We start from the raw sequence: 27,711 nt of genomic DNA on the forward strand, positions 1-27,711 counted from the left end.
CAAAATCTAGTTCAGAATTCAAATTCAGAAGAGATATTGATTGTCGATATTAATATCTGGGCAGAACAATTGTTACCGTTTATGTTGTTGTTAACTTCTACTTCATTTTCTCTAGTGGATAATTGTCTCATTGACGTTCATACCACATCTTCTTACTTTTAAGGTAGTTTATGCACTGTAATATTATTTCATCAGTTTCGATACTGGATTCACTAAAAACTCTGCCAATAATTAACCCAATTCAACATGTAATAATCTTAGCTATACTTTGCAAAGCCTTTCAAAATATTTTGCCCCAATGCTCTTCAAATTCGTACTTTACTTGGCCTTTAAAACTTTTATGATTAGAATGTCACTGGTGAGTCTTTTGAAGACGAAACGCGCGTCTGGCGTAAATAGAAAATTTCATCCTGGTAACTATGGTTTATTTCTATGGTGACTTTATTTAAAGCCACTGAATCGATGCCACAGCTATTGAAGGTTTTCTCTTTTATGGTAGTACTAGCCTAGTGGTAAGCATTTCTGTGTTGACATGATTATCATTGAAATGGTCAGTTATATTTGAATTTTTTAGATACAAAGAATTTATTTTTTATTTGTTATTTTGTCTGATATTGTTTTTGTGTCTTATCGTTTGTAGATTTAATTCTATTTTTAATTTTCTATTCGTATGTAAAAGTAAAAATAATTAATCACCGCGTTCATTGTATGATTTTAGTTTAAAGCAACCATGGCACATAATTTATTTGTTTGACACAGTTTGATTTGGAAAAAAACAGACATAGTTATAAAGTGCAGTTAGTTGCACAATTATAAACACAATTTTATATTGATATTCTTGTAATTGTTATAACATACATCAAATAACATAATTATAAACCGAATCTCTAACTTTTAGAAATTTAACTGTGACGTCACTTTTTTGTAGCTTTGATACATTGTGTGACACACAGTTCGTAATTCTATTATGCTGTTACTGTGTACTGTCCTAAATCTATTTAAGGTATTCGTTTTTATTCTCTGGTTAACATGTCGAAATGTACTATTATATCATTGATTCTCTGTACTGCATTTTTTTGTACTGTACTCCTGTCATGTAATGTTGTTTTTTAAGAGGTATATTTAACATTGCCATAAAGCGCGACGTTTGGCTAGCCAGAAAACCAGGTTCATCCCACCATTTCTTTTACTTAAATTTCTAAACAAAGTATAAGAAACGCGCGTCTATTGTACAATTTGTTGAATATTGTATCTGTGATGGGTTTATTTATAATAATATTATTTTTAGCACAAAAAAATACCGAAGTTTAGGTTTCAAAAAAGGCATATTACCCATTCTTTCACAGTGAATTATCCTTCAAGATCGTCTTGTTTCGACATCTATCATAAGGTGATGTAAAAGGAACGAAGATCTACAATTTAAGCCAATTGCTTTTTTATTAATAAAAACACGTCCGGTTAGATTTGGAACGTTAAATCAGAGTCCGTTTAGAGATAGTACAACGCTTTGTGTACGATTGGAATTCTCGCAACAATTCTTGAAGTGTCTTTAGGTGACCTGTTGCAAGTAAATAGTTTTTTTCCCTATCCAATTCCTCTTCATTTTCCAGTGACAATCTAAAATTCCCCGGCCTGCATTCCGAACGGCTTTTACAACAGGACCTACCTATTGTATTTTTTTTAATTTGTTCTTCTCCTGAACATTTTGCCCCTGTACGTTAAGCAATCAACAGTCAACAAATGAATCAATGTATCGAAAATATTCGATATTGTGAAATACTTTATCATTTTCATAAGTGTCATTGCATATCATTTTAGTAAGGATTAAGTTAATTTTTGTTTGTACAAATTGTAATCAAGATACAACTTTTGATTGGAATAGATCGTATGCAAAAATATTTCTACAATTGTCTCATTAATATATTGTTGTCTAAATTTCACTTAAAACAAAATTCTATGTTTTGTAGTTGTAAGTAATACACAATAAAAGTATAAGTTTTACAAGTTAAAAATTATACATGATCCATTGATGTATGAAAGCATTTTCTGCATTACGTCATACTTACATTAATAGTTTGTACCGGAATGAGAATACTTTTGTATTAATTTCGAATAAAGTTATATATTTCGGACAAATTTTCGAGTATATGGCGACCAATAAACATAACAGGATACATAAACTATTTTAATATGTTAGCACAAACGTTATTTTTGGCAACATGTCGTCATTCTATTCAGAACTAGTAACTTCATAGTAAAATTGGCAACTGCGTGCGAAAATATAAATTCTTTTGACACGAAACTCTTATCTAAAACTACGTGCAGTTTAAAGAGTTACACAGAATACAATGTTCACATGAATTCTATAACACTGTGAATGCTGAATCTGAAATGGTTTGTTCGGCTATTTTAGAGACTGAATTTTCTGTTTCTTTGTTACAACATTTGCATACTCCGAAAAGTGTTTTCATCACTTTGTCTAATGAATTGAAAGAATGGCAGCACAACGGTAAACAGTTCCAATTTTTCAAAACTTGAGGCAAACAACTTTTGCATTTTGATTGGCAACAGTTTATGATACAAATACTAAGTATAGAAAATAATATCATTGAGCCAATAATTGAAAATGGCAGCGTTCCCGAAAGAGATAAACCAAAAATGAAACATGGAAGAACAAGGAACATCACTATCAAATATACGACTGAAAACCAGTGCAGTGATATTTCCCAGCTTTTTCTCAAGATTAATTGGCGCTTTTCTTGTAATCGGTATAGGATAAAATAAAAATGAGGTGAAAAAATAAATGACAAAGTGTAATTTGAAGTGCGTATGGTATAGCATTAGCAGGACTTGCGAGAGCAGCAAGTATTCCTGAAATACATGTTCCAATATTTGCACCAAGAGTGAGGGGATACATCCGATCAAGGCTTACAACTCCAACTCCAACTAACGGCGTTAACGTTGATGTGAATACAGAGCTACTCTGGACAGAAATCGTCATTCCTGAAAAGAAAGTCAAAAAATTATTGAAGCGAAAAGAACAAACATATGATTATATCAGTTTATTACATAGCATTTTTCATATCGCATGTATTATCAGTCATAGGTTCAATATCAGCTCAAGAGCCACGATATGAAAAATGACATGTTATGACCTTTTTATCATATGCTTCAACAATTGAGAAAACAACAGATTCATTAATTGATCCTTTTACGTGTTTCCTAAATAGAAGTTTAAAGAGTGAAAAGTTCACGAACGTCGGACCCCAAATTTAGAACATTCGATATGAATTTTTTTTTATCATATGCCTCAACAGAGAAGAAACATATTTCAATATGGACGAATCGACAAAAATATACATAATGAACACTGTTTGGATAATTATCACCCGAACCAAACTATTTTTTTCAAATTATCACATGGTAAGATTAGAGCATATTCGTGGAATAAATATTTGTATTTCTCTGCACAATATTCGCTGCCGAGTAATGTTATTTAACCATCTTGAAATTAATTACCTTGTGTATATTAACGATAAAATAACATAATCAATATATATTATCAAGAGATTATTTTGGTTTATAATATAAATCTTTGAAATATCATTTACTTAATAACATGTTAATAATGTCTTGATTTTTAATCTGGAATAAATGCATTCAGTATCTTTCATTGTTCTGAATCCACAGGTAAAATTATGTCACCTGTATTAGTCATACCAATGAAATTTCATTATTCCAAATACGAATAAAAATTGAACTATCGGGGAATACAATTGAATTATTACACATAATAGATGTTTTACAATATATTGATTTGATATCAAGCGGACAGGTAGAGTTTATCAGAATAGATATAAGTTGCTTATGTTACTAACGAAAAGTCACTTCTATAGCTCTTAATTGGCTATTATCTATTACTTCTCTTTGTATGTTAATTGAATTATCTCCATCAAAAAAATAATTGAGTTGCAACTGAACTTGTACACTACAGTTTAATATATTTTTTTCGGAACATTTTTGTACCAAGTCAGGAATATGGTAGGTTTTTTTCACTTGTTTTGATGTTTGAAAGACTTGGTTTTGTCCGTTTTAATCGACTATCTCCTTTTGGAATTTGCTTCGGGGTTTAGTATTTTGTTATATCATTTTTATTCTGAATATCATATATTGTGTTTATTTCTTCAATACATATGTGTTCGATTATGTATTGTAACTTGGAACATAACTTTTCATTAATAAACAAACCTGTTCCAATAAGTATTGCAACATATCCTGTCAAATGTTTAAATACTCCGGGGAAATCTGAGTTGATGATATGTTTTACGATTTTAGCCACTGAACCTTTTTAGAGTGAACTTAACAGTTTCACCAAACTGACCAAATATACCACTATAAATCTTAGTGAAATCAACAGTAAGTCTGAGTAGTTCAATATTTGAATCATACAAGTCTGTTTTGGAAAACAAATTGTCACCTGCAAAAAGGTTAAATTCTTTTTTACAAATTTAGATATAAGGATAAGTCATCATTACTCAATGAGAAACTTATATAAATAATACCGTTATATTAATAAAAATTGTCTTGAACAGTATCGCATTTTTGTGCCCCACCTACGATAGTAGAGGGGCATTATGTTTTCTGGTCTGTGCGTCCGTTCGTCTGTTCGTTCGTCCGTTCGTTTGTCCGTCTGTCCCGCTTCAGGTTAAAGTTTTTGGTCAAGGTAGTTTTTGATGAAGCTGAAGTCCAATCAACTTGAAACTTAGTACATATGCTCCTTATGATATCATCTTTCTAATTTTAAAGACCAATTATACTTTTGACCCCAATTTCACGGTCCACTGAACATAGAAAATGAAAGTGCGAGTTTCAGGTTAAAGTTTTTGGTCAAGGTAGTTTTTGATGAAGTTGAAGTCCAATCAACTTGAAACTTAGTACAAACGTTCCCTATGATATGATCTTTCTAATTTTAATGCCTAATTATATTTTTTACCCATTTTAACGGTCCATTGAACATGGAAAATGATAGTGCGAGTGGGGCATCCGTGTACTTTGGACACATTCTTGTTTGTATATGTGATCAGTAAACTCAACACTTTCACATTTCCAAATATATCAAATATTAACTTAAGAATTTTTCAAACTTTATATGAATGGTAATTGTATTTTATGAAAACATATTTACTTTATCATCAATCATTAAATATCACTTATGATACATATTTGGTAGTGTTAATACCTTCAATAGTATAATCTATCTCGTGTCTTTTCAACTGGTCAACAATTGTTATATCTAAAATAAAATTTTACCGTATTCTCATTTTTAAACGAAACTATATCGCAATTATATTTTTTATCTGCAGAAAAATCAAGCAAATAAACCAAAAAATATATGTCTATCACCGAAGAGTCTGAACTAATGGTTTTCATGTCTATAATTTTGAATATTCAAATTTGTAATTATTGATCTCTATTTTATAATGCCTTTATCCATTATTTCATAATCTATATATTTTACCACCAACTTATTCCTTAATGTGTTGCACGATTGATTTATTTGCTTCGATTAATATTTTGTTATCTATACTGTTAACTTTTCCCAATGCCTGATAGATGAATCTCTTTTAAAATCTTAAAAATCAGCACAAGAAGCTTGGTTTAAACCTTAATTGATCAATAAGTGATCAAGTCACTTTTGTCGTTTATCGAAGTCACATGCTGTCATAGGATCGGATATAAACTATGTATTTAACGTTTTGCTTAGTATAGAGAAGAAAAAGAAAGTTTTATTCAGAAAAAGTGATGCAAGGCATAGATAAATATATCAGTCCATTACCATCATTTCAGAACTCATTTTAAAACAGCAGTATGAGAATCATAATATACGAGTAAACTCCTATCAAAATTCACTCAAGCAATGGAAGGTTGCAGTCTTAGGTATAGACAAATATCTTAAGGTAATTCAAGGTGTAAGTTAAAAAAAAAAAACGTTGATGAAAGGAAAAGAATTTTACACAATTGTTATTATATTCCAAGGTATAAATAAAAGTGAAAGATAAAAAAAACACGATTATACAACACAATGACCAAGAACGCCAAACAGACAAACATCAGTCCACAACACACAACTATGGAGTATGCAGGATACAAAAAACGGACAGTGAACTCAGATGAATAATAAGCTGTTCTTGCTTCTGTAGTGAAATTCTTGTGCATAGCATGAGGTAATTTACTAGTATTATTTAAATTGTTGGCCCTTCTATATTTTACTTACCTTAACACGTGAATATATTCCGAGCTTTCCTGGAGAAAGTTAATTACTATTTGCACACTTTCAAAATTGTCTTAATACAAGCACCTATAATAGTGTTAAGTAAAAACATAATATATTTGTTCTTATCCAAGTATAAAAACTCATGTAAACATACTGAAATTACTATGATGGTCTGTCGTGGCATTGTATGGCTGCTTTATTTGTCTGCACCAACGATATAACATCGAACGGTTTGCAGCACCGTTTTCATTCAATGCTATGTCTGTGATAATATGCTTATTAATCTAGAAAGAAGTATTAAAAACTTTGTACAAATTACAGTTGCCCCTCATTGTAATTCATGAGGTAGACAAATCCGGCCAACGAATTGATCTATAACTATTTTCAACAACTACATGAATAAATTTATTTCAACTTTACCATCCTTGTGTTTAACCAATTATTGTAACACTTACGTTCTGGTATTATACGCAAAAGGCAAAAAGTAAATTGCATAAGATTCCATTACAATGACCAGTCTATATCAAAATCTAGTGTACAAGGTAAATTTGGTTGGGAGAAATTGACATTTTTATGTTCATTGTTTAAATAACGACAAATAATGGCAACAGTAGTATACCGCTGTTCAAAATTCATAAATCGATAGAGAAAATACAAATCCGGGTTACAAACTAAAACTGAGGGAAACGTATCAAATATAAGAGAAATGTAACACACACAGAAACGAACTATAATGTAACAATGGCCATTTTCCTGACTTGGTACAGGGCATTTTATGAAAAAAGGGTGGGTTGAACCTGGTTTTGTGGCATGCCAAACCTCCCGCTTATTACACAATTATCAGCAATTTTTTTTTGCAAAAATTACAAATAAAAAAATCTTCATTGGTCTAGTCTATTTGCAATTTAATGCATTATAATGTTGAGATTTCAACAGTCACCAACTTGTTTGATCTTGTTCATCAAATTGGTCTATTTTGCACGTTTATAGTTGGACACATAACACATAACTTTGGTCCCCAGTATTATATTAATTTGGAATACTAGTATACAAATCAAGGTAATAAAAGAACAATGTGTGGTCTTTTGTTTATGATTACCTGGACAACGAGCTCTGTAAAGGGTCTTGTTATTAATTTTAGTAGGTCCTTCTTCTTGCCAGATTCTGTTGAATGTAAGCTTGTAACAATGGCGTTTGTCAGATGATATAAATAATGAAATGCTATTTCTATTGGTAGAAGGATTATAACAGACAACCAGTTAAACATATCTAGCACTGTTGCACCACCAAATGCCTTCCGGAACTTTTCTCGATCATTCGACTGTGTCAATGAAACTATGGTATTCGTAACTGATGTTCCAATATTTGCTCCCATTACCATTGGTATAGCGGTCTTCATTGGAATAACTTAAATAAAATACATAAACTCTTATTCAATCACTGTAGTAAGCATTCATAAGAGATGTTGAAGATATCAAAATGACATTCACACTCATAAGTTCATCAATAACAGTATACAAACTAAACATATATAAACTAGAGACTGTGTAACCTGAACCCCACCAAAATCAGTCTATGATCCCAGGCACTCCGACAGAGTTAATAGATCCTGCTCTATATGTTGCTGTTGTACTCGCGTACACTCTATGATCATTCTAATTTGGAGATGCCACGTTACAGGAAAATGAGACGGGGTTTGGGTTACAACAATTAGAAGATATCCGTTGTCATCTGTGAAACATATATCACATAAAGGTCAATAGGCTCATGATAGTGTCCGTGCAATTTTTAAAGGAATGACTTCAACTTTACCACGTGAAACCTTTTGTACCATCAACTCTCTGGCAAGGAAATCATAATAGTAAATACAGCCTCTGAAATATCGTATCAACTGGGAGATATATACTTCATATGCAGACTCTGTTAGATTGATGCTACATAGAAATAGAAGCATTATGTTTGGAAAGCTGAAATCATCCGTTTTAGCTTCATGTTTGGTTCTTTACAGTGAAATGCAGTGAAGTTTAGCATTTGATAGTTCATTAATAACATTCTGGCGTATCATAAACAAACAACTTGTAACGTCTCATTTCATTGGCCGAAAGATTCAAATACAACAACAATGTAGTCAGTGTGCACGTGAATTGACACACTTGACCGACAATGGAATGTACTATATGTTACTACGAACGTAAAAACAAGGATTTGTTTAGTTTACAAACCTTTGGTCAAAAGAATTAAATAAATCTTTTGTTAACTTCAAATAGTGGGGTCGAAATATTATACTGATATTTTGTATAAGTAATATTCTAAGTTCTTTATGCATGCAGCAACTCAATTATCGTGTATCGCATAATGAGAAATATAAGGATAAAATAAAATGCATGTGCCGCTTTTATACGGATGAATATATGAACCACTTTTAATTTCTTTCATACTGACGATAGGTTATAATCCTAACAATGCCGTAGTCACTTATAATAAGTATCTCATAATACCATTACAATAATTGATGATGGGTTGCACTGACATTCCTCTTTTATCATTTTCATGCTATAAAACATACACACAGTAGCTAAGCGTACCATAAACGGAGGAAAATTGTCCCCCAAAATAGAAACAAAATAACTTTAATCGTATCATTTGTGCACCTGAATGAAATCAGTGAAGGCATATTGTTGTAATAAATTGAAATGTAACATCGGCGAAGATTATTTCTTTTGCATGTGTTGAACAAAATAATAAATTAATACTTGCGAGAAATGTCGTAGTTTATAAGGAACAATTCTCGTTTGAATTGTTTTACATTGTCATTTCGGGGCCTTTTATGGCTGACTTTGCGGTATGGGCTTTGCTCATTATTGAAAGCCGTACGGTGATTTATAGTTGTTAATTTCTGTGTTATTTTGGTCTCTTGTGGAGAGTTGTCTCATTGGCAATCATACCACATCTTCTTTTATATATGTATTTATAGTATACAAGCTAGGTATACTCCCACAGTTAAGATTTGTCACTTTTTAAGAACACATCCGTAAAAAAACGGACGCCCACCGGACAGAAGGAATCAGAAGGGCAATCATACCACATCTTCTTTTTTTAAATATAAATGTACTGTTTTCGATTTTAAATGGATGAACATTTAATTTTTAATTTTATACTGTAAGAATAGAGCTGCATAACATTGCTGAACTATTCGCTAAAGTACATGTAGTATGTATTCGTATTTGGAGTCAATCAAAAACATATGTGGATTGAGTTTCTTTTTTAATTTTTCATTGAGCTTTTGGTGTCGTCCCTTGATCCAGAGGACAAATTTGAATTAAATATTTCGATGTGAAAACTGTTAAGATTTTAAAGTTTAAAATTTTACTATTAATTGCAGAAAATTATAAAACCTATGAATTTCACATGCAGATTTATAAAAGCTAGAATTGTGATTGCATAATCAAGAACACAATCATGTACGCAAATACGACGATGGAAGCTTTAAACGACCTTGACCAGCTACGTGAATATTGATCAGTCCATTCAACGTTATAGTACGCGTGTTCTAGTTTCACAGGTGTGAGGTCGAAGGTTTGAATTGACCAATGAAAATGATCGTTCCTTAAAGAGAATATCTAATAAAGTTTGTTTGACTGATTACGTCGCAATACCTTTCGCTAAGCTTTACCGCATATGAATATAACGACCCTCGTTGGCAATGGATTTGTAAAAATTTGATTTGATAGATTTGTTTAACCAAGAAAGCCACCATCGTTGAGTAAATCAGGGAGACGAAATCATCTGTTTAGTGTAATATTAAGTTATAAGATAAAATTAGCTATCTTCAATCTCCATAAGAAGCTAAGGCTTATCTACCTCAGGAATAAATTACCTAAGCTGTATTTGGCAAAACTTTTAGGAATGTTTGGTCCTCAATGCTCTTCAACTACGTACTTTTTTTTGCCTTTTTAACATTTTTTTATTCGAGTGTCACTGATGAGTCTTTTGTAAACGAAACGCGCGTCTGACGTAAATTTAAAATTTCAATCCTGATACCTATGAAGAGTTTATTTACCCTTACTTTTACAAGCCTGATAGGATTTAGTTAGTAGTTAGATGAAATTCTATAAAAATTAACAAATTAAGAATTTGTTTAGTTGTCACTGTTTAACATTGCATATTACTAGCATCAATATATTCTTACATCGATTGCATCGAATAAATCATCAAATATGTCTTTCATCTGCTTATGGGAAGCTTTTTTTCAAAATTGATATACTAAATTTTAAATGAGTTATCTTCATTAATTTTGAATCAAAACAAAACTTACTATCAGATCCTACCATAGTGATAATTATCGACGTTGTAGTGGAGGAACTTTGTAAAAAAAAAGTAACCAGAAGTCCCGTCATCAAACCAGCTACCGGGTTGGTGAGAATTTTGTTCTCTCTGAAAACCTTTCCTGCTGTTTTTCCTGCAAGCTATACAGGTCATATGCCTTGTTTCTATCAGTGTTATTTTAATTCAGTTAAGCAAAAATTACCTTCTCTATATTTCCTAGGCAGGAACTTCATTGTCCAGTCACATGTTATTATGGCATCCTCGTTTGTCATTTGTTGTACAATGTCAGATCTGGCTTGCTCCTGATTCCTGGATCGTATGTCGTGAGATTTCCATCTCCTTATGGCTATAATAGATTCATCTACCTAAAAAAAAATACACAAAAATGTGTTTAAACAACTTGTTGAAAGACCTTCATTATAAATAACGATACAAAATCTTGCCAAATGACATTAACAGTAATTTATGGTTCATGACGATAAAATATACACTTTATTTTAGACAATAAAAAGTATATGATTTTGATGAATCAAGTTAACTTTTTTTCTGATGATGGTAATAATTATTTTATCAGACATCTGACAAATCACGATAAGGATATTTTGACGAATCATGGTAAATTTAAATCAATTTGACTAACTTTGAAATATAATGGAATACAAAATGAATCAATTGAAAAAAGAGATACTTTTATTGTTTTCACATTTTTGGTATCATTGTAAAATCAAAGTTATACTTTTTTCAAGGTTATATTATCTTTTATCTTACCATATACATTGTTGCCTCTTTGTTCTGCCATGGATGCTCCTCAGCTTTTTTCTTGATGGTATTGAGACTCAATTCTAAACTTTCACAATCTTCACAAAGCTTAGTATGTTGATAATTACATTCTGAAGTATAATTTGGTTCAGAGGGACTGCTTAGAGCATATTATGTGCAGTGGTCAATAACCAAACTTTCTCTTGAAATATGTGACTAAAATTATTTAAAATTAGAGTAATTATAACATTTCATTTCTTTATCAACATATAAAATAAAACTAAAAAAACAAGATTTATCTATTGCCTCAAAAGTTCTTATATAGAAACTGATGTACAGTAGTTGTCCTTTGTTTGTGTAATTTATAGAATATACATGTTTCTCGTTTCTCGTTTTTTTTTATATAGATTAGACTGTTGGTTTTCCGATTGGATGGTTTTACACTTGTAATTTTGGGGCCCTTTATAGCTTGTTGTTCGGTGTGAGCCAAGGCTCCGTGTTGAAGGCCGTACCTTGACCTATAATTGTTTACTTTTATAAACTGTTATTTGGATGGAGAGTTGTCTCATTAGCACTCATACCACATCTTCCTATACCTATAAAAAATGTTTAAAATATAAGTATTGTAGTAATAAACCAATTTTCTAGATGTTCCAGACATTGCATAGATATTTTAAAACTCATGGTTACCTTTAATTACTTATACATCTACTTTACTTCAACTCTGGTGGATAGTTGTCTCATTGGCAATCATACCGCATTTTGTTTTAAAATCTTATGAGGTACTGTATTGTAATTGATCCATTTTTAATTCATTTGTAATCCTAGTTATTCAGAAACTTATTTCAAACTAACCTTCAACCCTGCTTTAAGATATGTTTTCGCCTTTTGTAGGCCTAATAACAAGCACTTTACTTCTTCAGTTGGCAACTCTAGTCTTTTGATGACTTTGTCAAGTTCATCAAAACCTTTACATCCTTCCATGATGAAATTATCAAGACCCTCAACACTTTTTCTGACCACAGCTGAGCATTCATCAAGTATTTTGTACAGTGTTCTGCTCCCTACAAAACATTGAATAAGAATTCATTTCATTTCAATTTCTGAAAAAGCATCCTGATATTATAATTGTAAAATATAAGCTAAAATCATGGTGGTAATTTGCATGGTATTGACTTAAATATGTAATTGTTTAACAGCTGACTTTTTTGGGTCATTATTGAAGGATGCACGGTGACCTTTAGTTGTTTACATCAATCAATGTCATATGAACATAATGGATAGTTGTCTCATTTGAAACCAGACCAAATCTTTCTATTTTACATAAAAATTGTGGATATGCCCATGTACTATGTACAATATTTAGTACATTATCTTTATGGGGAAACACCTTTAAATCAACTGATACATATATTGGTAATAGGCAAATTTCAAACTACAAAAATGCCAATTCAAAGTTAAGTCCATTGATACCAAAGTCTGGTCCACCATATACACTTACTTATTTTATTTTTGGTAGAAATTGCCATTACATATATATGTTAACTCACACATATTTCTCTTTCAACACTTATTAACAATACCAAGAGTTTCATTACAGTTACATGTACAAGGTTATGTATTGCATTCCAAATCTGGACCAATATGTTTTTCTTTGTCTCAATCTGTGTTATGTTTTTTTTTCACATACAGTAAATTGCATATCAACGTCCTATTTCTTCAAATAATTAAAGTAGGGTATTACTGTTGATAATTTCGAAACAATAGATTTCAAAACAATAGAATTATGTTCACAGATCACTTATAATAATAGACAAGATAATAAAAAAAAAGCTAACAATTATCTCAAGTGCTTTTATATAATTGGCTTAATTATGAATTTCACATGAATTTCACAAGTCCATTTGAATAACAAATTGCTTACCAAGAAGTTTAACATTCTCCTCGTTGCATAATGCTACATACTGAGAAATAATGGAGGAAGGTGTAAGACTTCGTATAACAGTTGGTATTATAATGACCTCTCCTGTTTCCGTTTTCAATGTTTTCTCACCAAAGGGTTGATCTTTAACTATCTGTCCGGACGTTATAAAGTCAATAAAATGATCTAACTGGCTTACATTATACTTTTCACTTGACAGCTTTTTGGTTGTAACTGGTTCCCCTACACCGAATTGCTCAATATGCTCTTTTGCTTGGTTAAATTTGTAACGAGTCAATCTAGGTATAAGCTGAAAATTGAAAAGAGTGGGAAAATATAAACATTTGCATAAACTGTACAATTTAATCTAAATCCAATACCACAGATCATTGCTTCAATGCTTTTAAAAATCATTTTAATTGAGAATAATTATTTTTAGAATAAAAATTTCTCCTTGAAGCAAGTTCTGAATCTTCAATTAAAAATAGAATGCTTATTTTTTTTGTAAATTCATTGGGGTGTAAGAGTGTTGAATAAAATACATTTTTATAAAGCGCGGCGCTTTATAAAAATGTACTTTAGTCAACTTTTTTGACAATGTTTTTTCTCAGCCTCAGGATAACAATCTGCTCTATCCCTCTCTCAGCTATCTGTTATTTATATAATGAAAATGTTGGGTTTTTAAAAAAGAATACAATAAATATTGCAAATACAATAACCTATACACAGTCATGCAGGCATATTTTTCACATTTTTTTCTATGACTTTCATCTTAATTCTATATATAAAAAAACCAGTCTTTTTGGTCAAAAATTAGATAAAGGCAATACTGTACATTCAGAAATAGAATTGTGTGCATTTATTATTGCAATTTTTGAAGATTAAAATTTAAACCGAACTGTGAGATTAATAATAGCAGTTTTTGGAAAATCTACATACTGATATATAAATGTATCAAGCTCAGAATGGAATGTCTCTTATAGCTGATATTCATTCTGTCCAATAGATAAAAATATTGCAATAATTTATAATATATGGTGGTATGATTGCCAATGAGACAACTGTCCACAAGAGACCAACATGACACAGACATTAACAACTATAGGTCACCGTACGGCCTTCAACAATTAGCAAAGCCCATACCGCATAGTCCGCAAAGTTCATTCTACTTTTAAATATTTTTAAATCTTACCTTTTTTACATCTTGTAATTCCTTGTCTTTAACAATGGTTGTCAGAATCTGTCGCTGAAATGTCCATGAATCAGCCCTTTGTAAATTTCAACTAGTGTTTCAAGTGTAGCATTTTCCTCCATTGTTTTTGTAGACATATCATTAAAAACTGCTTTTTTTATATAAAATCCTCTTCCCGAGGACATATTGTCGAAAGCATCAGTTCCATGCATTGTTTGGCCTTGCTGATATAGCGTTGTTGGGTTCTGGTGCTGGAATCTCTTATGTAAGCATTCAATTCTTTAACAGGACTAACACCAGAGATAGAAAGAAACTTGATAAGGGACTCAAGTTTAAGTGAATTTGACACAGAATTCTGATGTCAGACTGTGACAACTGAGAGCCTGTTTCCTGGCTGACCTGAAATTCACTATCAGTATCATCCAAAGCAGATGGTGTAACCTACAAAATAATATTTTAAGAGCCAGTCTGCCATAAAACCATGCAAAATCTCAAATTTCGTCCAAATTGGTAGTTATAACTGGGCAACATAATATATATTTCCAAAATCTTTGGGTATTTAGGAGTTAAGATAAAAAAAAAATTTTGTAAATTCACACTATTTTTCATTTAACAGCCTTATTTGCATATTTGTGAATTATTAAAAAAAAAATGCCCAAAAAATCACCATATTTAGGTACTTTTTAAAGGTCTGTATAATTGATATATCTCTTAAATATAGCATTATCTTGTTATATTTTGCAAAGAACATTATAAAGAAAAAAGAAAAAATGCATTTTGACATTTTTTTTACCTTTTGGCAGGTTGCCAGAGAGGTTCGTGCAACAGATGTATTATATAACTTGCATGTAGTACATGTACTCAACAGGTGTTTTCTCTCAAGATCATATTTATTTTTTTCAACTTTTAGGATTTTTTTAAAGGTGCATATTAGTTCTAAGACAAGTAAACAAATTTAGCCTGGCAAACATTGGGAAAAGGTAAAAAAATGCTCCCAAATATCTATAAAATGCACTAATTGTAATAGTTTTGCCCCTTAATATTTTAACTAAAACTGATCAAAGTAGACTTATATTCCGGACAAAAACTTTAGTTTAAGTGTATAGATCTTTATGATTTTTTTTCAGAAGGTTCAATACCACAAAAGGAAGGTTTGGATCGATTTTGGGGTTGATGGTCCCAACCGTTTAGGAATTAAGGGCCCAAAAGGGGCCCAAAACAAGCAATTTATAGTTTAAGGATAATAACGTATAAGTATTTCAATTGCTCTGATATTGTATTGTATCACAATGTTTAAAACCACACGTAGAAGGTTTGGATTCATTTGAATGGGTCATGGGTTCAAAGTTAGGAATTAAGGGCCAAAAAGGGGCCAAAAAACAAAAAGAAGCATTTTTCTAGTTTCAAGACAATAACTTGTGTGTAATTGTATGGATCTCTCTCAAATTGTACCACAATGCTCCATATAACAAAGGGGAGGCTGGGATTTAGTTTTGGATTAATTGTCCAAAATATGTAGGAATAAGGGGCCAAAAAAGGGCCAAAAAGAAGCATGTTTCTAGTTTCCAAACAATAACTTGGGTTTAAGTATATGGATCTCTCTGTAATTGTACTACAAGGTTCTATACTTAAAAGGAAAGGATGGGATTGTGTTTAAGGGTTATTCCTTAAAGGGGGTTTCAATAAATGGGGGGGAGGGGATTTCTAAACAATTTTTTAAGGGATTTCTTTTTTTTTTCAAAATTTTTCAAATTTCAAATTTTGAAAATTTTCAAGAAGAAATCTTCAATTGCACAAGATTTGTTGATCTTTGACCACATTTATTTTGTAACAAAAACCTTTATTTTGTCAAAAATGCAATCACAATCCAAATTCAGACAACATCAAGCTTGAACATTGTGGCCAACTTTAATTTGCCCCAACTGTTCAGGGTCCAACCACTGCGGTTGTATAAAGCTGCACCCTGCGGAGCACCTGATTTTCACATACTTTCAATTGATGACAGTCTTTTAAAAAGCTTGTTATATGAAACAGAGTTGTGAACATACTTGTACTTCAAAAAATCTTCCTCTTTGAAACTTTTGATTGGAATGCAACCAATTCATCGAGTGTCTAGATTCGAAATCTGTGTCTATTAGAGCGTATGTAAAAAATGTGGCCATTTTTTTTTCATCTACGAAAAAAGTTTATATGTGCATATATAATGTGCCAAATAAAAGTTTTTGATTTATATCTCAGATTAAATCAAGATAAAAGAAAGACAATTGAGGTGACCCTACTTCTTCAAAAATCGAAAGCTTTTCCAAAATTATCTTGAATGTTCCCTATCCAAAGAACATCTCTTTCCTGTTTGTTGATACTTTGAGATTTTGATTTTAAGTCCCCTAACGGCTAACGTCTAAGTGGACTTAGGTTTGCACTGCGTTTATCTGTCTGCCAGTCTCACTCTGTCTATCTGTCATTTTGGCAAATCAAGAGTTTTTGTGCTTGTAGATTTTGATTTGATATTTGGTTTATTGATTTATCATGACAAGTTACAGGTCAAATTCATTATTCACGCTTTAAGCTTTTCTCTTTGTTCAGTTGAAGCCCTTTCTCTAGAATTAAATTTTTGATGAAATACTTATTCATTCGAAAATTTCTGTTCAAACGGAAATAACTCATTTTTTTTAAGACAAAATGACATTTTGAATGTTTTTCCTTTTCTTTGGTATTTAGTGATTCAGTTTTGTTCCAGTCTGATATTTGTGTGCAGAGTTGTAGTCTTTGGACATAGGAAATTCACTTAGATAGTCAGAATTCAACAAGTTTTTTTTTTTGCTTGAAGATTTTGTCTCGATATTTTTATGTAGTTTACACCATGACAAATTATAGATCAAGTTAAAATTTTGTTCCATTACAATGAATTTGTAACGGGTTGGGGACTATGTATTGCCATGTATTACTCACAGAATGCTTGTTTTTATCCAAAAAAATGCTGATGCTGCAAAATTGTTTAATACTTAGTTAAAATATAAATTGATGACTTTATTATGTTAAATTTTTTCAGATCTATCAAACTTTTACTTTTTTTTGCTAATACCTTCATCATGTTCATTCATGACTAAAAACTTGTATTTAGACCATTTTGCATGTTTTTCTTTACGGTAGACCACCATAATATTACATGTATATAAACAGTAAAATCTTACCATTTTAATGACAATATAAAAAAGAAGATGTGGTATGATTGCCAATGAGACAACTGTCCACAAGAGACCAAAATGACACAGACATTAACAACTAAAGGTCACTGTACGGCCTTAAACAATGAGCAAAGCCCATACCGCATAGTCAGCTATAAAAGTCCCCGATAAGACAATGTAAAACAATTCAAATGAGAAAACTAATGGCCTTATGTATATTAAAAATGAATGAAAAACAAATATGTTACACATAAACAAACGACTACCACTGAATTACAGGCTCCTGACTTGGGACAGACACATACATAAATAATGTAGCGGGGTTAAACATGTTAGCGGGGGATCCCAATCCTATCCCTAACCTAGGACAGTGGTATAACAGTAAAACATAAGAACGAATTATAAAAATCAGTTGAAAAAGGCTTAACTCATCAGATGGACAAAAATACAAGTGGACGTGGCCGGGTAATTGTATGCCTGCTCAACAGTTTAACCATTTATCTGTGTATATTTGTATATACAACCGCAAAAAATGAAAATTTTTGGTTGTATATTGGTATGACGTTGCCGTTGTCATCGTTGTCGTCATCCAAAGATATTTGGTTTTCGCACTATAACTTTAGTATAAGTAAATAGAAATCTATGAAATTTAAACACAAGGTTTATGACCATAAAAGAAAGGTTGGGATTGATTTTGGGAGTTTTGGTCCTAACAGGTTAGGAATTAGGGGCCACAAAGGGTCCAAAATTAAACTGTTTGATTTCATCAAAAAATGAATTATTGGGGTTCTTTGATATGTCAAATCTAACAGTGAATTTAGGTTCTTAAATTTTGGTCCTGTTTTCAAATTGGTTTACATTAAGGTCCAAAGGGTCCAAAATTAAACTTATTTTTGATTTTAACAAAAATTTAGTTCTTGGGGTTCTTTGATATGCTGAATCTAAAAATGTACTAAGATTTTTGATTATGGGCCCAGTTTTCAAGTTGGTTGAAATCGGGGTCCAAAATTAAACTTTGTTTGATTTCAACAAAATTGAATAAATGGGGTTCTTCAATATGCTGAATCTAACCATGTATTTAGATTTTTAATATTTGGGCCTGGTTATCAAATTGGTCAACATTGAAGTCTAATGGGGTCTAAAATTGAACATTATTTGATTGCATCAAAAATTGAATTCTTGGGGTTCTATGATATGCTGAATCTAACCATGTATTTAGATTTTGGATATTGGACCATAATAGGTAAATGTCAAATTAAATTTTTTAAAGTTTTTAAGTGTAAGTTCTTAGACCACACTCATTCTGTTGTGTCAACTATTTAATCACAATCCAAATTCAGAGCTATATCAAGCTTAAATGTGTCCATACTTGCCCCAACTGTTCAGGGTTCGACCTCTGCGGTCGTATAAAGCTGCACCCTGCGGAGTATCTGGTTATTACATGTGGTTATGAAATAAATTTTATTGCAATTTGAAATATTTGTGTTTGTCTCAGCTGGTAGTAATAGGCCATCTGTATTTTACATGTCTTATTCCCAAGCCTCAAATTGCTTGAGATTACATTCTAGGAGGAAATTTAACATTACTGTTATGTCCACTGTTCTCCCAGAATTGACATAGGGATAACTAACTGGTTCATGTCAGCGTCACAAAATTTCAGTTCCAGTTTTATCAGGAACTACTAGGAGTAGTCTCTTTATATTTGACATAAAGCTTTATCACAATATACAAAATATAGCACTGTTCTAGGTAAGAGGCACAATTCTATGAAATTCACAAAACTATTAAATCTTCATCTTTTCTGGAATTAGATAACATGGATGTACAAGGCTGCGCAGTTTGTACAATTTTGTCTACATTTTCATACTATTTTAGAAAAGAAAATACCCCGATTTCATCTGAAGGAGACGTGCTTAGAATTTTTAGTACTTTTATGATAGAATTTTTGTCTAAATTGCAAGGGGTTGCATTCATGTTGAGTCTCTATCTCTTATATGTTAAACAGTTTTATGAATCATTATCAAATACAACATGTTTTAAAAATTTAAGACTGAACTCAATTGTGGCCACTTTGAATTTAGACAAAAAAGCGTCTAAAAACTAGACTATTATAAAAATATAAAATGCTAAAATTGTGAAGAACTCATGATGATATTACCTGATGAGTGTGCATAGTATTGTAAATAAAACAGCCCATTTTAAGTTACTAAAGTAATTTACTTTTGAATAAGTTAAGATTTCAAACATATGGTAAAACTGCTCAGTTTCGGGGCAAAAAATGCAAAAAAGCGGTTTTCCCGGGTTTACTCCTTTAGTATATTTTATAATTTAAACTAAGTTAAACTTGGTTTATTCAATTAATATAACCAGTAAACATTAGTTCAGTCATTATTTTTCTTATATTTTGACTATTACATACTTTTAAAAAGTTTCTAATGAAACAGATAAAAAAATCAAAAAATCGGCAAAATGGCCATCACGCCTATCTTTAATTATTATTTTCTCGTAAGAAGGTATCATTTGCCGAGCACCATTTTCTTGCATTTTGTAGATAAATATATAAGCTTCATGAAATATTACATTTTATTGAAAATAAAACATGATCTTACAAGATTCAAGCCTTTAAAAATATACAAATTTTGCTGAATCGGCACTTTTTCAAAACCATGCAATTTCAACCTGTTAGTAGGGGTATTGAGAAATCTCACAACTTTTTGAATTATCATAATTTCCTTTCATTTTAAGTTGTTAGTTAAGATATTTGTTATCATTAAGCTGTATTTTTTCTATAAAACAAAAAAAAATCAGGTCAAAATACCCTAAAATAGGCTTGAAATGGCCATTTGTCAGTACAGAAATAGACAATTATCGAATGTTCGGCATACACAAATAATGGCTGAATATTTTTCAAAATATTTTGCACAAATAGTTATTACATATAAGGTATCTAAAATACAAAATATCAGTCTGATTGGAATATTTTGGATTTGGACCATTTTGCATGGTTTTATCACAGACTGGCTCTTAAATAATTATGGGCTTCTACATGAATTTCTTAAAAATTTTAATATCTACTTTATAACATATAAATAGCTAGAAACATGTAATAATAGTAAAAATAATTTTCTTTATTTCCACAATAACATATTTATCTGTGGAGGGTTTTGTTTTTTGTCATGAAAGCTTAATATTTTAGCTTTAGTACACAGTATAAATGTTGCTCATTGTTGAAGGCCTTGTAGTGAACATTTGAAATACTTAAAGGCTTTGCTACTTCAGAAATAGATTACCCTAGCTGTATTTGGCAAAACTTCAAGGAATTTTTGGTCCTCAATGCTCTTCAACTAAGAACTTTATTGGGCCTTTTTCACTTTTTTTCTTCATGCATCAGTGATGAGTCTTTGTAGAAGAAACCCAAACACAAAATTTTAATCCTGGTATAGATTCTATGATGATTTTATTAGTATAACAATGCCATATGCCATGGACTCTTTAGATAGTTTAGTGTGTCATTGGTAATGACATCACATTTCCTTTTTTATACATTGAAGTTCACAAACTGAATAAAGGCAACAGTAGTATACCGCTGTACAAACTCATAAATCCATGGACAAAAAACAAAATCGGGGTACCAAACTAAAACTGAGGGAAACGTATAAATATAAGAGGAGAACAATGACACAACACTACAATGTAACACACACAGAAACGGACCAAGCATCAGACAAAATCCCACGAGAATAACAAGTATAACATCAAAACCAAATACAAGAATTTGGGATAGACAAGTACCGTGACACGTCTTATCGCAATGTCAATTTACACTCAAAAATAAGAGAAAACAAACGACGCAACGTTAAATTGTAACACACACAGAAACGAACTATAATATAACAATGGCCATATTCCTGACTTGGTACAGGACATTTTTAAAGGAACAAATGGTGGGTTGAACCTGGTTTTGTGGCATGCCAAACCTCGCACTTTAATGGCAATGTTAAATATAACATTGAAATGACAACATATTATTAAAGGACTACAATACAAATAAATAGGAGAACGTATAAGACAAAGAAACACATGATTAATGAATAACAAAAAGCATCAGGTTTAAAATTTAATACGCCAAAAACACGCCTTGTCCACACAAGACTCACCAGTGACGCCCAGATATAAAAGATCGAAAGCGAAAAAAAGTACAAAGTTGTACAGCACTGAAGATCAAAAGTTGAAAAAGGTTGTGTCAAATACGACTATGTTTTTATGCTTGGGATAAGAACATCCTTATTATATAGAACAATTAATGCTATTGCAAACAGTAAATTTTATCAAATGAATATAACAGATATACATAATGAAACTGAAGTATTAACTCATTACATAAAACAAACACGAATACATAATGCCAAAAGACCAACACAGAATAGACACACCCGACTCAGTCCAGGCCTCAACGCAGTAAATTATGAAAATGACGTCACATACGATGGTGAAAAGGCATTAAAAATTACGTCACATTTGATATATGAAATTTCTGAAACAGCAGAAAAATGACGTCACATATGAAAAACTATATCTCAAAAGTAAGATAGAATTAGGATTGATTAAAGATTATAATAGAACTAAATACTGATATTGCATTTAAACACAATGCATATTGCAATACTTATTAATAGCAATTAACTATAATATATATATGTCCAGTTTGTTATGAATCCAACTTCAAACGTAAATTATCGTAGATTACGTTGACCAAAATTAAATCTAATAAATGTCGGCGGTGATTAATTTTTCTTTCCATAACACATAAATATAATAGAAAAGACGTCAACACATTTGACAAAATCCGATGAGAATTACAAATATAACATAAAACATTTAAACTAAATACATGAATTTGGGATAGACAAGTACTGTAACACGTCTTATAGTAATGCGAATTCACACTCAGCAAAACAGTCACAATCGGGAATAAGTCACGTTTGGTAATTAAAAGATTAGACGACATAATGACAAACCACAATCTACCATGTGGTAAAAATGTCCTTAGCTAGTTTGGTTAAAGACACATCGTATGGATCCACCAATTCGTGATGGTGTCCATAAAATTTACGGAGTGTCAATTTTAATCTGTCCTCCTCATAACTTTGTTGGAGAAGTTTCTGCGTAAGGACATCAGTGAATTATTTTATTTGAAGATATACATCCTCCACTTGTATGTAAGGTATGTGCTCTAAGAAATTGCATTTTTACCTCTGTTTCTGATATTCTAGCTCTTTTCAAAGAAAATAAACATGTCTGGTGTAACGATAACTGGTTTCCTTTCCACAAATGAAAAATAGATTATAAACATCTCATTTATTCAGAAACAGATGATGATTTTAAACTATCTGAATTTTAGATTCGATCTTTAAAAGTGCTTCTAACGTACGAGATTTATAATGTGTAATTACATATAGTTTTAAAATGTCTTGTGCAACAAAAATGTCTTGATTAACAAACAGAAGATACTTCAAAAAAGTGAATGTAATACAAAATAATAATCATAAGGATATATTATAATTTTATGTTTATTATCACAACAGTGCCACATATTTACTTTACGTACCTCCAACCAGCTGAAAGGCATCACTGAGAAAACCAAGTGAACAAATACAAAGGTATAAGAATCCAAAAATAAATGCAATCTTGATGAGGACAGTTATGAGGTAAACTGATTTTTCTTTTCATGACATATCTGAAACAATAGATGAAAAATAAGTGTTTGATAGACAAAAGACTACATGATTGTCAAAAAATCTACCAAAAGATATACAGAGGGCAACATACAATATTTAACAATAAACATGTGTCTATACAATTTGTCAAAATATTATTCGTTCTTCTAGTGTAAGCAAGTTGTGGAAAAGTTTAACTAAATAAATTAAAAAAACTGACATAAAATTTAATGACTTTAAACAGGCGCATACAAATTTGGAGATGTACAACATTGTATAATGTTTAAATAGCGTATATCTGTAAGTTTAGCAAAACATAATAATATAATTTAATAGAACCTTCTATGCTTAAATAAGATTGTTATGTAAACATTCAAATCACTCGCAAAACATAAAAACAAAATTAAAATGATATCTTCTACTAGTATGCCTTAAAAAGAATGTAAAGTAGAAATTCAAATCACTCGCATTATCACAAAAAAACATACTTTCATTGAAAGTAAAGCACTGACTTTTCCATTCAGGTCCATAATCATTTTCTTTAGTACTGACAGCCCAAGGGTCAGTATGTTCTTCCTTTGTTTTATCTGATATATCCCATTTGAATCTACTTCTACCACTGCCGTTGGAACCTTAAGTTGAATAGGGATTTTTTATTCGTTAATTGGTTTTTTTCTTGTACAGTGCGTGTTAATACACAGACATAAAAACTACGGGAAAAAACAGTTTTATAATTCTATGGCTGCAAGAATTCAAATACAGAATTATCCACAGCTAAAGTTGTTGACTGCTACAATATTTTTTATAGATCTATAAGAAGTCATTTTGATACTTCTTTTCAAAGCTAAGCATGCTCTTAAATGCATATTTCTTTTGTATGACCTTGCACAAGATGAAACATAACAAAATAACTTACCCGTGGTGTTTCGTATTCCATATTTGTCGTTCCTCTGTCTTTAAAAGAAGCTGTCGTTCTGGAAATGCATTGTTGAATTTGCTGATCTTATACTTTCAGTACCCTAAACATAGTAACAGTTCATCTGTGAGTTCAAGGCTATAACGCATGACGTGTGTTGTGGTGTTAATTTAAGAACCTCAAAATGTTTTTTGAGATAAAAACTAAATCACATCTTGCTAAATAAGGCAATATTTACAACTTAAATGATACAGTTTTGTTATTTTTGTAAAGATTTTTAGGTTTTTCTTTACATCAATACTAGAGCTATTTTTACTGTGTACACAAATATATATTAAAGTACATCAATTTAATTTAGTGATAAAGATTAAATAATTTTCTCTCCAAGAAATATTCACAGTTATTTACTTTACATTGTGAAGTTAACATATCTTAAATTTTACTTCATTAAGTAGTAATGTTATTGAAAAGTAAATATTTCTTACAAAATGATATTTTGAGTGACTTAAAATATACTCAATATAACAACCAGGCAGTTTTCAAATGAGTTGTTTTATCGGCCCTTGGTTATGATACCAGGTTGTGTGATAAGAATGTTCCTGAGCTGAAATAGATCGACTGCTAAAAATACATATTATTACAGACACTGCTTTGTGAATTAACTCATCATAGATGCTAGTATAGAAATTGTGTATTTGCGACTAACGCGTGTTTCGTCCACAAAAGATTCATCAGTGACGCTCGAATAAAAAAATAGTTTAAAAGGCCAAATAAAGTACGAAGTTGAAGAGCAATGAGGACCAAAAAATCTTAAAGGTTTTGCCAAACACAGCTAATGTGATCTATTCCTGAGGTAGAGAAGCTTTAGTTTCTCAAATATTCAAGTTTTTTGTATACACGTTATTTATAATTATGACCATATCAATGAAAATTCATGTCAACACAGAAGTGCTGACTACTAGGCTGGATGATAAATACTCCACCAGCAGTGGCAGTGAATTAGTTCATTATTTTGTGACACTTTTCATTAAGCATATTTATGAATTCCCCTTGGTATCTTTAGTCTGTATTTTCTTTTTCTGTTATTTCTGTTTCTTAACACATCTATCATGATGTATTTTACTGTGTTCCCTTTTTCGTGACGTCTACGTATATTTTCAACAATTTGCTGAAGGCGACGATTTGTCTGTCGATAACTTTGCGAACAAACATGCCAAAATAAATATAACTGGGCGCAGGTAATATTAAAGGTTTGATTTGTCTTTCGTTTTGTCATGCAAGTGCCTTTTACATCTAATTGTGCAATATTGGTTTTTGGTAATTGTTAAAGGTCACACTGTTACCTACAATTCCTTTCATTAACGTTCATTATATCTTACATTCAGGTAATTCATTTCTTACATCTACGTCTTTTCATAGCTGTCTCATTTGCAATTTAATCGCATCGCCTTATTTGGATATATATCCATCACAGGACAAATACAGAAAATGTTAGGATACTAAATTAAATGCAAAGCTCTTCCGTATCTCTTGCAATAATTCCTTATTGCAAACAAACACTTTACATACAATTATGCCACATCTTCTTATTCTCTAATGATTCAGGTGTCTTGCCTTTATTTGAGGTTTTTTCTTCTTCCATTTTTTATACAAGTGAGATTTAACTTTTAATGTTTAAAACAGGTATTCTGTAAATATATTTTCCCGTTTAATCTGAAACAAGCAAACTTAACTTTGAGACAAATCGTCATAACACTTCAAAAATCTTACAACTTACGTTACTGTTTATTCAAAACGTAGTTCGGGTTCACAATAAGTACATATTTAAACAGAATTTATGATATCTCGAAACCAGTACAACATTAAGTAAATGCAAAGAGTTGACAGTTTTACTATGAAGTAAACATAAAAACATTTAACCTATCTTCGTTATTCAAAGTGAAGGTTCCAGGTTTAATAAAAATAATATTATGTCGGCAGCAAAATTCAAGGCAACAGAATGGTTTTTTTTTTCTAAAATTTTCCCTATTTGAAATGAAAATTGTAAGACGTTGGTTTATCATTTCACTTCGCAAACATCATAATTGTAGATGTGTAATCTTTAAAATAGATAAAGATTTCAAATGAACATAAGAAATATTCACATAAATTACTAGTATGTAATTTGTTTCTAAATAATTTCATCATGTAAAATAATTTTCTCTTCTTCATCCCTCTGTTATTGTCTAGAAGCACTCTCACTGTCAGTTATTTGCTCATTTAAAAGAAAAGAAACATTATTTGATTTTCTGTATATTAGAAACATTATTTGATTTTCTGTATATTAGAAACATAGAATTTCCATATTGATCATCAGTTGAGTTCACCTATATATTTCCAACACTGATGAATTGTAGTTTTCATATATCATTGTTGATATTAGGCATACATAAGTTTTCAAATTGTCATTTTGTTATGCCTATATTGTAAGTAAATAAACTTGTTAAAATGTATAAATGTATTCTAAGATTCATGGGTATCATATATATTTGATTTAAATCCTAAATTAGGTAGCTAACTCTTCAAAGATGATTTAAAAGGGAAAGATGGGCCGACACACAATAGTTTAAAGAAACCAGAGGTTCACAAACCGGATCTAAGGCATGAGTGTTATCTGATTCTTTAGATATCTGTTGAAGGAATGATTGTAATATTTTCTTCTGTCTAGAAAATATAACACAAAAAAGTGGTGCACACTGAATAATTCGGTTGATCGGGTTATTTAAAAGTGTGCACCACATTTTTTAGATTATGTCAAAGAGTCAGAAAAATGTTACGGTCAGTCCTTTTTATTCAATTCTAAATTCCCTTTTTAAGGGCACGGTCACATAAAAAAAAACATGTCTATCTCCTGAAATACAAAAAACTCTCAGCAAATCAAAAGACATGTAACATAAAAAAAATAATTATTTTTTTATTGGGGCAATTTGCTGTTGATTACAAATAATTTATACACTCTGACAAATTTTCAAAATATCACAAATTTTCTGCACTCAAGTGAATACGTCATTTAAAAAAGGAGACACACTTTGTCTAGAAATGAAGGTAACTTGTTGGCGTGAATCAGATGTGGATACTTAAAAATTCCAAAGATCTTTTAGAGTACATACAATCTAACTCTCTTTCATCTTGCAATAGTATTAAAACATTTGACTTTTCTACACTTTACACAAGTATTCCACATTCCAAACTAAAAGACAAATTGAAAGAGTTGGTGTTGCTTTGTTTCATAAAAAGAATGGCCAAAGTAGATACAAGTATCTTGTCTTAGGGAGGGGTAAATCCTACTTTGTAAAGGATCACTCTGATTCAAACAAAAAATTCTCTGAAACTGACATTATCAAGATGCTTGATTTTTTGAATGACAACCTATTTGTTACGT

At 31.0% G+C, this 27,711-nt stretch overlaps 1 pseudogene; it reads right to left on the reverse strand.

The window, feature by feature from the left end:
• Nucleotides 1-2,363: 2,363 nt before the first annotated feature.
• Nucleotides 2,364-25,932, reverse strand: LOC139525162 (sodium-dependent phosphate transport protein 2B-like; annotated as a pseudogene).
• Nucleotides 25,933-27,711: the final 1,779 nt, after the last annotated feature.

This window comes from Mytilus edulis, chromosome 5 (assembly GCF_963676685.1).
Source record: "Mytilus edulis chromosome 5, xbMytEdul2.2, whole genome shotgun sequence".
Lineage (NCBI taxonomy): Eukaryota > Metazoa > Mollusca > Bivalvia > Mytilida > Mytilidae > Mytilus > Mytilus edulis.